A 13,641-nucleotide genomic window follows, 5' to 3' on the forward strand; every position below is an offset into this window, starting at 1 on the left:
CAAGAGTAGACACTGAAGCTACAAAGCAATACCAAGATGTCATGGTTTAAATGAATGTGTGGTTATTCTCATTAATATGGCTTTGCACTAATGTTAAACATATCCAGTAAAAGGTATCAAAAGGTTTGCAATTTATAATTCACCAAGCAAATACTTTCATTTTTGTGTCATCACAGAAGAAGTTGTGCTGGAGGTGGGAAGACATTGTGATGTTTAAGTGCCCCAACTGGCCTAACAGAAAATATTAACCACTTGTATATTATTTTAGTCACTTAAATTTCTACAGCTCTTTTGAGACAGTAGGGATTTGAATAATGGTTTCATTTTATAGATAGATATATATTAGTATTTCTATAGTTTCTATGTAAGTATATTGGAAGTTCAGCCTATAATTCACATAATTGTTTTGAAAACTCTTCCTTGCATGGCAACCTTTCAGTCTTTTGCCCACATAATTCCTGTTGGTTGAAGGACTCCAGCCAGTGCTCAGTTGATATGGAAACCAGACAAACAGACCCAATTAGTAATACAAATGGTTATTCCCATCTATGTATACATATATAAATAATACTTAAGATTTATGCCTGGTAGTGTTTTTTAGCTTCAGCTGGAGTATATGAAGAAAGTGCGAAGTATAACCATCCCTTGGTTATTTCACTAAACTTCCTTTTTGTGCCTTTATTTAAGTGACAAAGAGTGGTGTTTCCGTTCATCCATGGATGAAGGTGGCATCCAGAGCTTCTCAAGGACTTTGTAAGCCTCCAACTTTCTCCCACTCTAATGACAATAACATCAATTTCTCTTCCTGGGAGGTTTTAAGATCTGAAATGAGCTGTCACTGATTTTAAAACATTGAGTTTGGGCCCAAGGCAGACCCTGATAATCTTGATCAGGAAAAAAGCCCAACACAACTCATAACTTGGGCGAGCAGACCAAACAGAAAGAGTTCAGCAATGAAGCCTGTGTACATCTTAAAGGTGGTGTCCATCAGGTGCGAATCAGGTAGGTCCAGCAAAGTTAGGATTTGTCATCTGTGCTGATTTACCCTGGTTTTGGTCTGACCCTTTGCTCCTGACACTTTTGCAGAGAGCAAACTCTATTTGCAAGTCTAATAATGTGGCTGAAACTGGTAATTACTATACATACTTCTGGAAGATCTATAATATAATTAGCAGCTGCTTTGAGTTGCAAAATTACAATACGAGAAGATTTATGTGTCTCCCTTTAACTTAAGCATGGTTTACTTCGATAAATACAATTCTGAGATAAGAATAAATGCATATTGCATTGAGCAATCTTCCCTGTGACACTGAGATATGTATTACCTCTTTGCTCCAATTATCCAAAATGATGTTGCTTTCCCTTTTTCCCTGCTTTGATTACCTTTTCAAGTGTTCTGTACCACCCTTGCCAAAGGGGTGCAATTATCCCTACAGGTTAAACCTCTCGACTTTGGGTGGAGAAGTTGTGTAAATGTGTTGCCAGTGTGGCGGCTCAGTGAATCAAACCTTCTGCCCTTTCATAACTGCTTTCATTAGGAGTCCCACCTGAGAGTCTGAAGAAGCCTTGATGGTTTGGGTGGAAAATGACTGAAGCCAGTGAGCAAGAAAGCTGTTCTTGCCCTGGTCTGGCTGGTCTCTCACCATTGCTGTGCTGCCAAAGCTTGGTGCTGGTTTGCCTCCTCCCATCCTGGATGTTCCAGTGCAGAGACAGATGTAAGTGGCAGCCTTTGGACAATCATTTACCACTCCTCTAGACCTTCATTAAGCAGAAGCTGACCTGAAGTAGTGAATGAACTGTTGCCAGGGTCTTCTTAGGCTTTGAAACTCAAGGCAGGAGCCTTGCTGGCAACAGGTCCACTGATTTATATCTCAAAAGCCCAGAGGATTCTCAGTTCTTAAAGGCCAGCTCCACCACAGGGAGTCCTTCCCGACACAGCTTTTTAATTAAAAAATTGTGTGAATGGCCTCACCAGAATTTCATCCCTTTCAGGCATGGTTTCTCCAGGGGGACCAATGGCTTAAAGTTCTTCTGCTGAGGGTTAGGATTGCAGAGCTCATTACAGGGGTCTAAACTCTACTGAGGGTCTTCCTTGCTTTCCACCCGTGTTTAATATGGCAAAGACAAATTAATTCCATTGCCTTTCAAGCCCTCTGTGCTCAGAAGCAATTAAGATTTAAACCTTCTACTTCCCCCTCAAAGAAGGTGGAGTGAACATCAAAACAGCCTTGTGACTGAAAGTCTGACTGAAGCTAATAAAAACCTCTTCTCTTGAAACATCCTTGTTCCTGCATGAGGAGCACTTCTGTAACCTGCCAGCCTTCAGCTCCATTGTGCTGCTGTGGTGCAGTTCACTGATTAGAAACAATACCAGATGCACTTGTGATAAACTCTTTGTTGGACCTCTGATCTGTGCATGGCTGTGCTCACCTGAAATGGGGAAGCACAGACTACGTGCTGTGCAGCACTGCTCACCTCGCTTAGGCAACAGCTAAAACGCCAAAGATCTTGACAATAATAATAATAATAATGATGATGGTGATGATAAAAATAAAATGACGTAGTTGGAAAATCTCTCGTGTTACCTTTGCTTAGCCCAAGCAATTTAGAGAAAAAGTCCCGGTGCCCAAATCTTGGATTGGGAAAGAAACTCCCAGGCGGCAAAATTAGAGGCATAGTTATAATTTATTGAACAATGGAGTGGCTTTTTGGAGGTAAAAGAGGAGATGCTTTAGATTTAAAACATTAACGTTGCCTGAAGCACAGTGAGTGAATTGATGATAATGTGGAACCCTGGGTTTGACTCTTCATGGATGTGTCCCTATTGCCAGAATTTCAGTCCGAATTCAGAAACATTTTAACTATTTTTCAGAAAGGGATTAGACCCAATGAAAGCTTTTAGGCTGATCTTGGTAGGATTTTGAAAAAAACCCAAATGATAATAAGGTTTAGCCAGTGTATTTTCTGGTTCGCTCTTGTAGTTGTAACACTGCTCTCTCTAAAAACTGCAGGATGATCTGGGACTTCATCCAACTCATGCTGAAGTCTTTCCACTCAAATAGAATCCTTGTTGAAAAAAATTAGAGGTGATTCCTCAGTAAATACAATGCATTGTCTCTGCTGGGTCTTGCAGTTACTCCTGCATTTATTCCAAAGCCTGGTACAGGATGCTTAGGAGAACTGCACAGTATTACAGGCCTTTGTTTGAATTCTATCCTTTTTATTTTGCAGATTTTTTTTTTAATATGAAAAAGGAGGAGGAAATTTATGAAAATGTAGACCATGTCACCTTAGTTCAATTTCTCAACTTGTCATCTTGTCTCAGTTCTAACTGGAAGAGCCTGAAGAAGGCCCTATGGCCAACTTGTCAGCTCTAATCTCCCCTTCCACTCTTAGCGGATATTTTATTAACACTTTTTAAGACTTTTTTTATTTATTTTGCAGTCTACATGCTGAGGCAGCAGCCAGTTTGGTTTTCTTCATCTTTCTCTCTTCTTGCTCTCTGCTGCCTGAGAGAGAGGTTGGCTCCTCTGCCATCAGAGTCCACAAATCACAGCAAAAGGGATTGTTGCAGTTTTCATAAATGTGGTGTTACTTGAAAATTATAGACTGCAACTGCTTATTGCAGTTCTGTGCAATGGCTGTAAATTGGGCCCTGTATCTTTCTGGTGACAGTCATTCCCGCAACAGGCCTTTTAGGAAATTGGAAGGGAAATTAAACAAGAGCAAGGGGTAGCTTTCCTTTTATCTTTGACACGCCTTCCTGAAATCCTTATCTATCATATTCAGGCAGAGATGCTGCTGAAATGGTGCTGGATTTAGATGTTGTCTGTCTCTGAAGCCACAGACTGCTGATCCTGCATGCTCTTTGAAGCAGGGCTGTTGACGGGGTCCAGATACACATAAAATTTTGTGAATGATGGACCAGCATGACATGGCACCAGTGGAATATATTATTTCTCCATTTTCACTGTCCATTCATTTGAAAATCAGCTTTCTCAAAGCCGTTTAAAGTTGTTGAGCTTGCCACACTGTGGCCACAGGTAGGAAACAGTTTGCAGAGAAGATTGAGTGGTCAGTAAAGGAAGGTTACATGGTGACCTAACTTCTCTTGCCCAGGAGATCAAGATGAATGAACTGAATGTTCTGTTGTCCCCTTTTTTGTCTATCTGGATTATCTACAGAGTCTACCTGTTTGGTTTCTCATTCTATGCAGGATGTTTGTGGAGATGTGGACAGCTGTGATTGCCTGCTCATCCAATGGCCTGATTGCCTGAGCCAGTGCTAAAGATGGTAGGTAGTGCACAGAAAACTAATATAATCTACTATAATACATAATATATGTATATTTGTGTATATATCTTATATATAATGTATAATCTAATAACGATATAATACCATATAAGGAAGGAAACTGCAAATGCAAGGTGGTTTCTGAGACTCAAAGCCTCCTTGAGGTGATGCAGATTACTCACTGCCCTGTGCTGGGATGTGCCCAGTCCTAATCCAGCCCCGAAGTCCTGGCCTTCCTTCAAGTTTGGTTTGATGGGAAGGGCTCCTCACCTAACCTTACCTTTCTCTTCACCACACAGCTTGCCTGAAATGAACTCTGTGTTGACACTTGTGCAGGCAAAATGTCTCTGTCTGGAAAGAAAAGGCCTTTTTATATCTGTTCTACAGAAGAAGAACACATGTTAATTCTGGCTATGGCAGATCCTCTAGGCCCACACCTCTGACACACCCAATATAAAGAGAGTTGAAACAAGCACTTACCCTTAAGGGTGGGAGGAATGCTCAGTTTTATCACCTCACCACACCCCAGTCCTGGTTCCTCCAGGCTCTGTCAGAACAGCCAGGCTTGTTCCCTGTGTGTGGTGAGTGCTGAGATTGTGTCCATCAGCAGTCACCTGCTTCAGGATACCCTGAAAAGTGCCAGCTCCACAAGCACCTTCTTGCACAGGTTGGGGAGAATCAGTCAGTGCTAGGAAATGATGAATTTAACAGCCTCACACGTCTCAAACCAAAGCAGAAACCTCGAGACACCTGTGCCTCTGCAGCGTTGCTGGTGCCAGTGGAACAGAGCCTCACCTGAACCCAGGCAGCAGGACAAACCCCAGACACACCCGTTGGGAGCTGGCACAAGTCCCTGGCTGTTCTCAGCCCTCTGCCAGGGCAAAGCTGCATTGCTTCTGTGCCATGGTTAAATGAGCATGGGCAAATTAAAAGGTAGTTAAACCCAGTGATCTGCTTATCTTTGCTCTTAGTATTGCTTTCGATTATTCTGAATGATGGATGGCAAGAAACCAGATTTGCTTTTGATCTTTAATACCATGTGTTTACTTTTCACTAAGCCCAAACAAGGAAAACCTATAACTCTCTTTCACTTTTGTCTGTCCCCTATTTGTTTTCATGTATGAGCACAGTGCTTCAATGTTCAGGCTGTAGATGATGCCAAAGAAAATTGAACTCCAAACCAAGAAGCTGCTTTCACTGGAATTTAGAAAAACAAATACAGAGAACTTTCTGTTGCTCATTTTATTTCATTTTCAATAAATCTAAATTTTGGGTCAACTCAACCTGACAGTGTTTATCTAAATAAAAATGCAATGGGAATGAGAGCTGGACCTTAAATCAGAGAAGGAGGAGACTTTGATTAGTATTTGGCTAGGAAGAAGGCAAGTGTCTAAAGCAAGAGGATTTGAAGACCTTGCCATGTTCCACTGAAGTGGGTATAAATTTTATCAGTACCTTTGAAGCAAGTAGAATTGGACTCGAAATTAGTGATTCTGCATTTCTTAATAACTCTTACTCAAATCTAGTGCTTCTGGCTAACTTCAGTTTTTAGCTGGAGAGCTAACTGGAGGGGTTATTTGGAGTTGCCTTAAACCTATATTCTACTAAATGATTTACTGGATATTTAGATACCTATAATCCTGGAATTAGACCTACTGGGATATAAATCCCTGAAGCTCACAAGCAGTTAAATAATGACTAAACGGAAAAAGAAAAACCCATCTAATCCTTTCCATGCTAAGGTATATAATAGCACAAAATTGGAAAAATCCATCTTCTACACCAAATAGAGTGATTACAAATGAAGGCGAGAACATTATCCAAAAATATTGGAAGCTGGAGAAGTACTATTATCAAGTACAACAACAAACAATTCCTGAAAGAAAGGGAAACTACATTAATATTTATGTATGTGTTTTACAGGGTCTGCACTGACACCGAGTTCCTTCTGTACACACTTTTATCAAAATTTTTAGCCAAAAGAATTCCATAAGTTTTTTGCAAAGTTTTCCTTTTCCTTTGTCAGGAGGGCATATCCAAAGCTGTCATAAGGAGACTGAAACCATAGGCTGGATTTGCTAAGGTCTGTAAAACTTCTTCTGCCTTATTGGGAGCAAATATGGTCTGGATATGCTGCCAAGATGGACGTTTAGCAGCCTTTCTTCAAAACCTATTGTAGACAGCAGAAAGCTGCCTTGGGACTTCAGTGGCCCAGGAGCCAGGCCCTGTGAGTATCCTTGCTCTGTGTTTTCCACTTCCAAAGGGCTGGTAATACAGTTTTCATTGTAGACAACCAAACTCAGGAGCAACATCCACAGTTGTGGTTGCATTGTGCCAGGACAAATAGTTTTGAAGGACATCAGCATGACTCAGTGCTGATCCAAAATGCTGCACAATGGTGAAGAAATGAGGAAAAGAAGTTGAAGCTTATAGAATGGTGCTTTGCACAGCTGTTGCTGAAAGGGGAAAACAGTGTTCATTTGAAGGAATGTGTGACGCTGCATCTCTTAGATTGAGGGTTATTGGATGCACTGCAGAGATCCTGTGGGAGAGGATGTTGTATGCTTCCATCCTGATTCCCAAAGTATTCCTGGAAGAGCCAACAGCCAACTGCTGAACTGACTGTGGTGCTCCCAGCACCTTCTCTGGTCATTCTGAAATTTGTTTCACAAATATTTCATGTGTGCCAGCTGTCTTGATAAGGTGAACTTTAAGAAGAATTGACTCTACCCTCGCTCTGCTATGGAATCTCATCACCTTAATATTGTGGAAGTTCCTCTGTGTCCTGCAGTGCTGGTGTTAAGAAATTACGAGCAATTCCCTCAATAAGGTGACTGATGGCAAGTACTGCAGGCTCTCGTCCTGCACCACTTCTGTGTAAATGTAATTTTGTACAAACAATCACGTTCATGTGCGACTAGTGGATGTATTACTTTGATCATTTAACAAAACGAGCAGAGGCAGGTAATTAATTTTGGTTATTAGGTGTTTGCCCAGTATTCACAAGTAGGAGCAGATCATGGTTACTCTGCCTCTGGGGCTATCTTTGCATAATTTCCTTTGTTTGGAAACAACGTGCAATCCAGCGTGTCGGGGATGGGTCATATAATCCCTTTCTGGTGGAATCTCTGTGTTTACTAATACCCATGGACAGTCTGTGCAATGTATTTGTGACCAGTCTCTGCCCACTGACCTAGGCTGTGTTCCCATGGGGAAGGACCAGTCAGCACCTGCCCATCTCAGGAGGAAGCAAGAGGCCTTGGCCAAATGTGGTGTGCTGGAGTCATGTGTTTCCCAAATGGCTCAGTTTTATGTACTTTGCCCTTCAACATCTGATTTATGTTAGTGAGTTTTGGAGTCAGTGCTTCCCTTGGTGAATTTTATTCTGTGATGGGAGTTACTGAGATGGAGAAGTGACAGAGGTCACAGACCAGCATCTCTCATGTGCAGCACTGCCTGTCCTCCTCCCCCGGCTGCTCAGCATCAGTCAGTAGGGACTGGCTGTTTGATGAGCCTCAGGATATGTAGCAAAGCCACCAGCCCTTCTGAAATTTGCTGCTAGGTCAAAAAAGCTTCCTTAGAGGTTTATTTTTTCTTGGAGATGCACACTTTAAGAACTCCTCCAAACAAGAGCAGAAACAGGTAAATGTTCAGCTTCCTTTGCATTCCACAAGAGGTCCCAGCTGGTCTTTCTCTTCCAGTAATAACCCTGGGGCAGAAGGCAATGCTTTTTATTTCCTCTCACACTATGCAAAACAAAACCTTAATAAGGCTGTCACAGTTGTTCTTCTCCATGTGTAGTTTGGGGGGGTTCCCTAAAAACCCCTCTGGATGATGCAGGGTTGCCTAAGACATTCTAAACACTTTGGCTGAAATTCTATTCAAAGTTTTATCACAGGATTTTGCATGTGGAAGAATTTCAACCATAATTTCTATTTCATCTGATTTTTAAGGCCAGCAAGAACCATTATAATCATCTTAGCTGACTCCCATAAGCCAGAGCATTTTGCTTGGTGATTGTTGCATGAAGCTTGTGGTAGAGCTTGAGCACATAGTTTAGAAAGGCATTCAATCTTGATTTAAAAACTCAAGTGATAGGGAGTTTGTACTGGGTAGTTTAATACCTATCCTGGCTTGTTCTTGTGGATCAATTGTCTGAGTCACAGAATTTAGGCTGTACAAGAAAAGGAAGCAAAATATAGAAGTGTCTCCCTCCACAACCTAAGCCTCAGATAAGACTAAAAATTGAGTATATTGAGATTTACTTTTTACAAACCAGTACACAAGTAGTTTCAGAATTTCACAGAAATACACATTAAAACAAGACTCCCGGAGAGCTGAAGCTTTTTCTTTAAAATATTTGTAGTGAGGTTGCCTATATGTTATAAACTCCATAGATTTAATGGCAGTTGAAGAGTTTATTTAGGTACCTGGAGGCTTGATTCTGGGGGATAGAGAGATTGCAAAAAGAAAAAAAGATGCCATTCAGCAAGCCAACAGGGAGCTAAGAGTTGACAATTTGCTTTCAAAGAAAAAAGTATGTATTGCATGTACTGAAAAAGTGTCTGGATCTGTGTTGGTTGTGCTGAGGTTAACCTCTGCCTGACTGGACCTGTAGCCTTGTGCTCAGTCCAGCCCCTATCAGCTTCTTCTGGAAGTTTGCTGAGTTCACTGCACTCATTTCTGTGTTGATAAATGGAGCCCCAATACTCAGATTTCATGCCTCACCCTGATCTTGTTTGCTCATTATGGGAGCACATGGCACAAGCTGTAGAGTGGTGACCCCAACCTTTGCTGGCCTCTTGGCAAGAGTTTTGGTGAGGAGCAGCTGCAGGCAGCCCCACCTTTTACTGTCCTTGCTAAGCTGGACCCTTGCAGGAACATTTCCTTTGGCATCAGGGAGTGTTGAAGGCTCCTTGGGAAACATGCTGGCTCTGAGTCATGGGAACACTACTGTGAGAGACCAGGACAGAGGGCAGGGTACCAAAAAGTTATATAACGTTAGACAAGTGCAGGTTAAGGTCCTGTGGTAATAAAATAAGGGTTGTTCATAGGAGCAATCATTTTCTTGGTGGTTTTTTTTTGTTTGTTTTGGTTTTAGTTTTGGTTTGGCTTTTGTTTTGTTGTTTTGTGTGTGTTTGTTTGGGGTTTTTTTAGTATTTTTCTTTCTTACTCTGTGAATGTCTTATCAAAGTTCAGAAAGGAAGTCTCTACTAACAAACATGGGGAAGAAAATGTTATCAGCTCAAGGCCATTTAAGACTTTGCTTGTGGATGAGAATAATTGCGTCAGTAGTCGATTAGGCATTAATATCTGTAATTAATATCTTAAACCACTGGGAACTTGTAAATGGGGTAGGTATTATCAAACTGTCTGGGTGCTGTTTGACTTCAATAAACCTTAAAGAACCACCAGGAGGTGGTCAGAAGCACAAGGGTGTTCTGCAGGTGCTGCTACTGCCTCTCCTCTGCTTTTTTAGTCCAGACTTTACTAGATGAAAATTACTTTCCTACTGAAAAATGGAACATCTTTAACTATCCAAACTTAAACTGAATTCATGTGTTTCATTGTCAATAAATTAAAGAAAAAAAAAATTAATCCTTTGTAGGTTTATGCATCCAATCTTTCAATATTAAGCTGCTATTTGGACTATAATGCTTCTGTGTCTTTAATAAGGAACATTTTGTATGTTACATAGAGTACCTGTTTTTAAAATGTTTTCATTTACTAATACAATTGTTCTCTATACTTATATGAGACAATATCTGAATCACCTCATGATGCTAGGTAATTTTTAATTTTATGTAAATGTCAATATAGTATGTACATACAGAAGTACACAGTGAAGTCTTTAGGACAGGGGAGCACAAACCAGAGCTGAGTGGTGAGAATGAGAACAGCAGTCCTCATGTGAGAACAAGAAATCAGAGGGAAAAACCCTTTTTCTCTGCATTTAATTTCAGGATTGATGTATGTCCTAGATTATATAGGAACAAGATGTCATTGCCTCTCAAAATGTTCAGTGCTAGCAATGGATAGGCTCAGGTTCAGCAGAAGTGCCATTTTTGGCAGGGATGTTGCTGGGAATGTGTGTGAGGGACATGAGCTGCAGGTGCGATTCACTCTGACCCAGTCACATCACAGTAAGTGAGAACTTTCTCAAGGCTCCAATTATTTCCATCTGGCAAAGGAAGGATGCGCTTGACACAGGTGTCTGCTGGCCTTTTCAACTCTGAATGGCCAATCTCCAACTGGCTCAACGATGGGACTATTCACAGAGGAAGGGGAAACATCCCTGCGTGCACACTTCCTTTCAGAGCAAATCTTTGTGTGGTGAAGAACCTAAGATATTTCATCATGCTTTGGATTGAATTGGTTATCTAGAGAAAAAGTTTGATGCAGGTATTTGCTGCCCATTTTATCTTAAGCAGTGGGGAAGAGCTGGTTCTCCTGTGCTCTAAATCCTGGAATCAGAAGTGCCAAAGCAATGCCCTCTCTTTTTTTAATTTTAAACTGAAGAGAGCCCAGCGTGCTCTAGCTTTGCTTCTCAAGTTTTGCCCTTTCAATTTCTTTTTTTCCTAATAGGGACAAGCCTTGAGCACAGGTGGTTGCTGTGGTTTTTTATTTCTGATGATAGCTATTGACCTGCCAACTGGCTATTCTCATGGTAGTAGTAAACAGGTTCCTAATGGTTAAACTTTCTTCCATTTAAATTCTGTAGTCCAAAAATAATCTCGTATTTTATTAACCAGGGAACATATTATTAAACACATACATCATTTTTACCAGACGGTACCTCTATAAACCTAAGTAGTTTTAAATAAATGTTTTAGGGTTTTGTTGTTTTGGGTTTTTTTCTTTTAAAAAATTTGGGATAGGCCTCCAAAAAATGGAAATTAAAAAGTGAATTGAGTGATTTATATGTAAGTAGAAGGCCTGGGAGTTAGAAGCTATACACAATTTTGACAGTGTGTTTGAAGCTGCCTGAGAAAGAGTATCTATCTGACAAGTAGCAGACTCCTTGCTGGTTATGATAGACTCAGAATCAATAGGTGATTTCAAGGAGTATACTTCTCTGGATTATCTTGTTTTATATGAGTTATGACACGTAGACCTTTTTTTTTTTTTTGCTATTTACATAACTTGTTTAAATTGTAAAAATCCATTATACTTTCTCAGCTATTAAAAGAAAGGCAAGACCTTCCTGGCATCAGCTGCATGACCCCTTGAGTTAACTGTGAAAATATCAGAGTTTTCTTATGCTAATGTGGTCTGGGCCAGACCCCTTCTGGTGTAGCCAAACCAGATGGAATTTATATCTCCGTCAGTGCATGGGAAAATGAGATTATTTACTCCAGGACATGGTAATGCTCTCATTGACTCTCTGAATCTTTGTGAATGAGTGTGAATGCTTGGGGAGCTGACAGGCTGCTATCACAGGCTCAGCCCTAGCGCAATCCAGCAGGCTCTGGTCAAGCTCTTGCACACGCTGCTCTGCCAAAGCACTTCAGCCTTCATCTACAACATCCTTGTTTTTCCATTACTAAGTCTTTCCCAAACATGCAGAGCCAAAGGGACATATTAACACATGCCTGCATGCCAGAAGGCACAGCATGTCTCTGTGACCAGGAAACACACTGGTTATTTAACAATGGACGGAGCTCTCTGCATTTGTTTTTCACCTGAGTTAATCTTAGCCACCTTAGTATCATTTAGGTCACCTAAAATGTTATGTAAGTGAACTGTAGCTGGCCAGCATATCCAAATTTCCTTTTCCCACAATAATGGGAAAAGACAGCTTTAATTTTTCTCTTGTTGCCTCATTTGGATGTCACTTGGGTACAGTCCTGTCCTATTGTGCTCTTCTAGAAAGGTCTGTGGGTTCAGCATTGATGATCCAGCTCATCCCTTTGCAGGACTAAAAATCCATGTGCTATTACAATCAGTAACTTCTACCGTTGGCATGGCTGCTTCTTCTCCTCAGTGAAAGTCTAATTTCCTTTTTTTTTTCAAAATATAGTCCTGCTCTGTCTTAAAGCATTTTTCTACCTTTCTACCTATCCAAACTAAAAAAAAAAATTCAAAATGGGATTTTCTGGATTGCTCAGTTCTTGAAACAACCCTTGGCCAAAAATGGGTAGTCTCAGTGGAGAAGAAGGCAGAAGGCTCAAGAGGAGGAAGTGCTAAATGGCATGAAGATCAAGTGACCTAATCTAGAAATGTGTGGTCTGGGCCAAATTGTGGTTGTCTAGGTTTTTTATTTATTTGGTAGTTGTTAGTGAGAGAAGACTGCTTACTCTAAAATATTTTCTTATTTTTCTGAATAATTATAATGCATTTGGAAATTTTTTTTGTTCTTCTTCAAGAAGTGTTTTTGAAAATCCTAATTTTTTAGTCATTTGTGATATACATCCAATTCTTAATACATATGAAACTTAAAAAGTATATTTCTGATTTTTTTAGTGTAAACACAAACTTGTAAATCCACATGAGCTTTTCTCATGAATAATGAAAACTGAACCCAATGGGAAGAATTGGAGGACAGAGAAAACCTGGACATAATTGGTTCAGGGATAGGAGAGCAGTGCCAGAGAGGGGATTGCTCCAGAAACCTTTCCATGGCCACATATCCCTGCAGCAGGGCTCATCCTCCTGGGGCCTGATCACACCCCACTGCTTTGCACTGCTTCCCTTGCTGGGGAACTTCCCTTGCTGGGGAACTTCTCTCCCCACAGCTGACTGAGGAGAGCAATCTCAGGTTGGGTCACAGAGCTCCCACCTTGGAGCTCAGTGTGGAATTTGGGAGCTCTGTGGGACACCCAGAGCTGCTCGTTAGCTGCCCTTACATCTCAGCAGCAAACTGGCCAAACCTCTGCTCTCCCTGCCTCTGCTCTGCCCCCAGCACCACAGGCACGAGTGCTTTTGGATAAGTCTGTACTGAAGTTTGATTTAATAAATCCCTCTAATAAGTGCAACAAAGGAACAGGAAAGATCCCTTTGGTGGCTGAGCCAGCTTAAATGAGCAGAATGCTTTCTAATTAACAATCCAGTGGTTCACTTCACATGCTTGGCTTTTTATAAAGACCAAAGTGAAAAATACTTTTAAAGCATTCAAAGACATCTTTGTTTTAAAGGAGTGGAGAAATGCTGCTCTAGCCACTGACCACCACTGATCCTAAGGCCCTGCAGCCCTAGGTCACTCTCACAAAATGGTTGCCAATATTTTCTCAGCAAACTCTCTATTGATTGCATAAATACAGTACAGTACCCATGAGGTAGTGTTGACCTGTCACATAGTAAAGATGTGGCAAGCCCCATAATTCATTACCAGTTGGAAATAGAACATCA

General features: G+C 41.0%; 1 long non-coding RNA gene across 1 annotated transcript in view; it reads left to right on the top strand.

Moving 5' to 3' along the window:
- Positions 1-1,544: 1,544 nt before the first annotated feature.
- Positions 1,545-13,641, top strand: part of LOC146432101 (uncharacterized) — an 82,235-nt gene continuing 70,138 nt past the window's right edge. Inside the window, exons 1-2 of the long non-coding RNA XR_014854403.1 lie at positions 1,545-1,715; positions 4,217-4,293. This is a non-coding gene — a long non-coding RNA (uncharacterized LOC146432101). The remainder of the gene's footprint in view (positions 1,716-4,216; positions 4,294-13,641) is intronic.

This window comes from Lichenostomus cassidix, chromosome 11 (genome assembly GCF_008360975.1).
Source record: "Lichenostomus cassidix isolate B80296 chromosome 11, HeHo_3.0, whole genome shotgun sequence".
Taxonomy (NCBI): Eukaryota; Metazoa; Chordata; class Aves; order Passeriformes; family Meliphagidae; genus Lichenostomus; species Lichenostomus cassidix.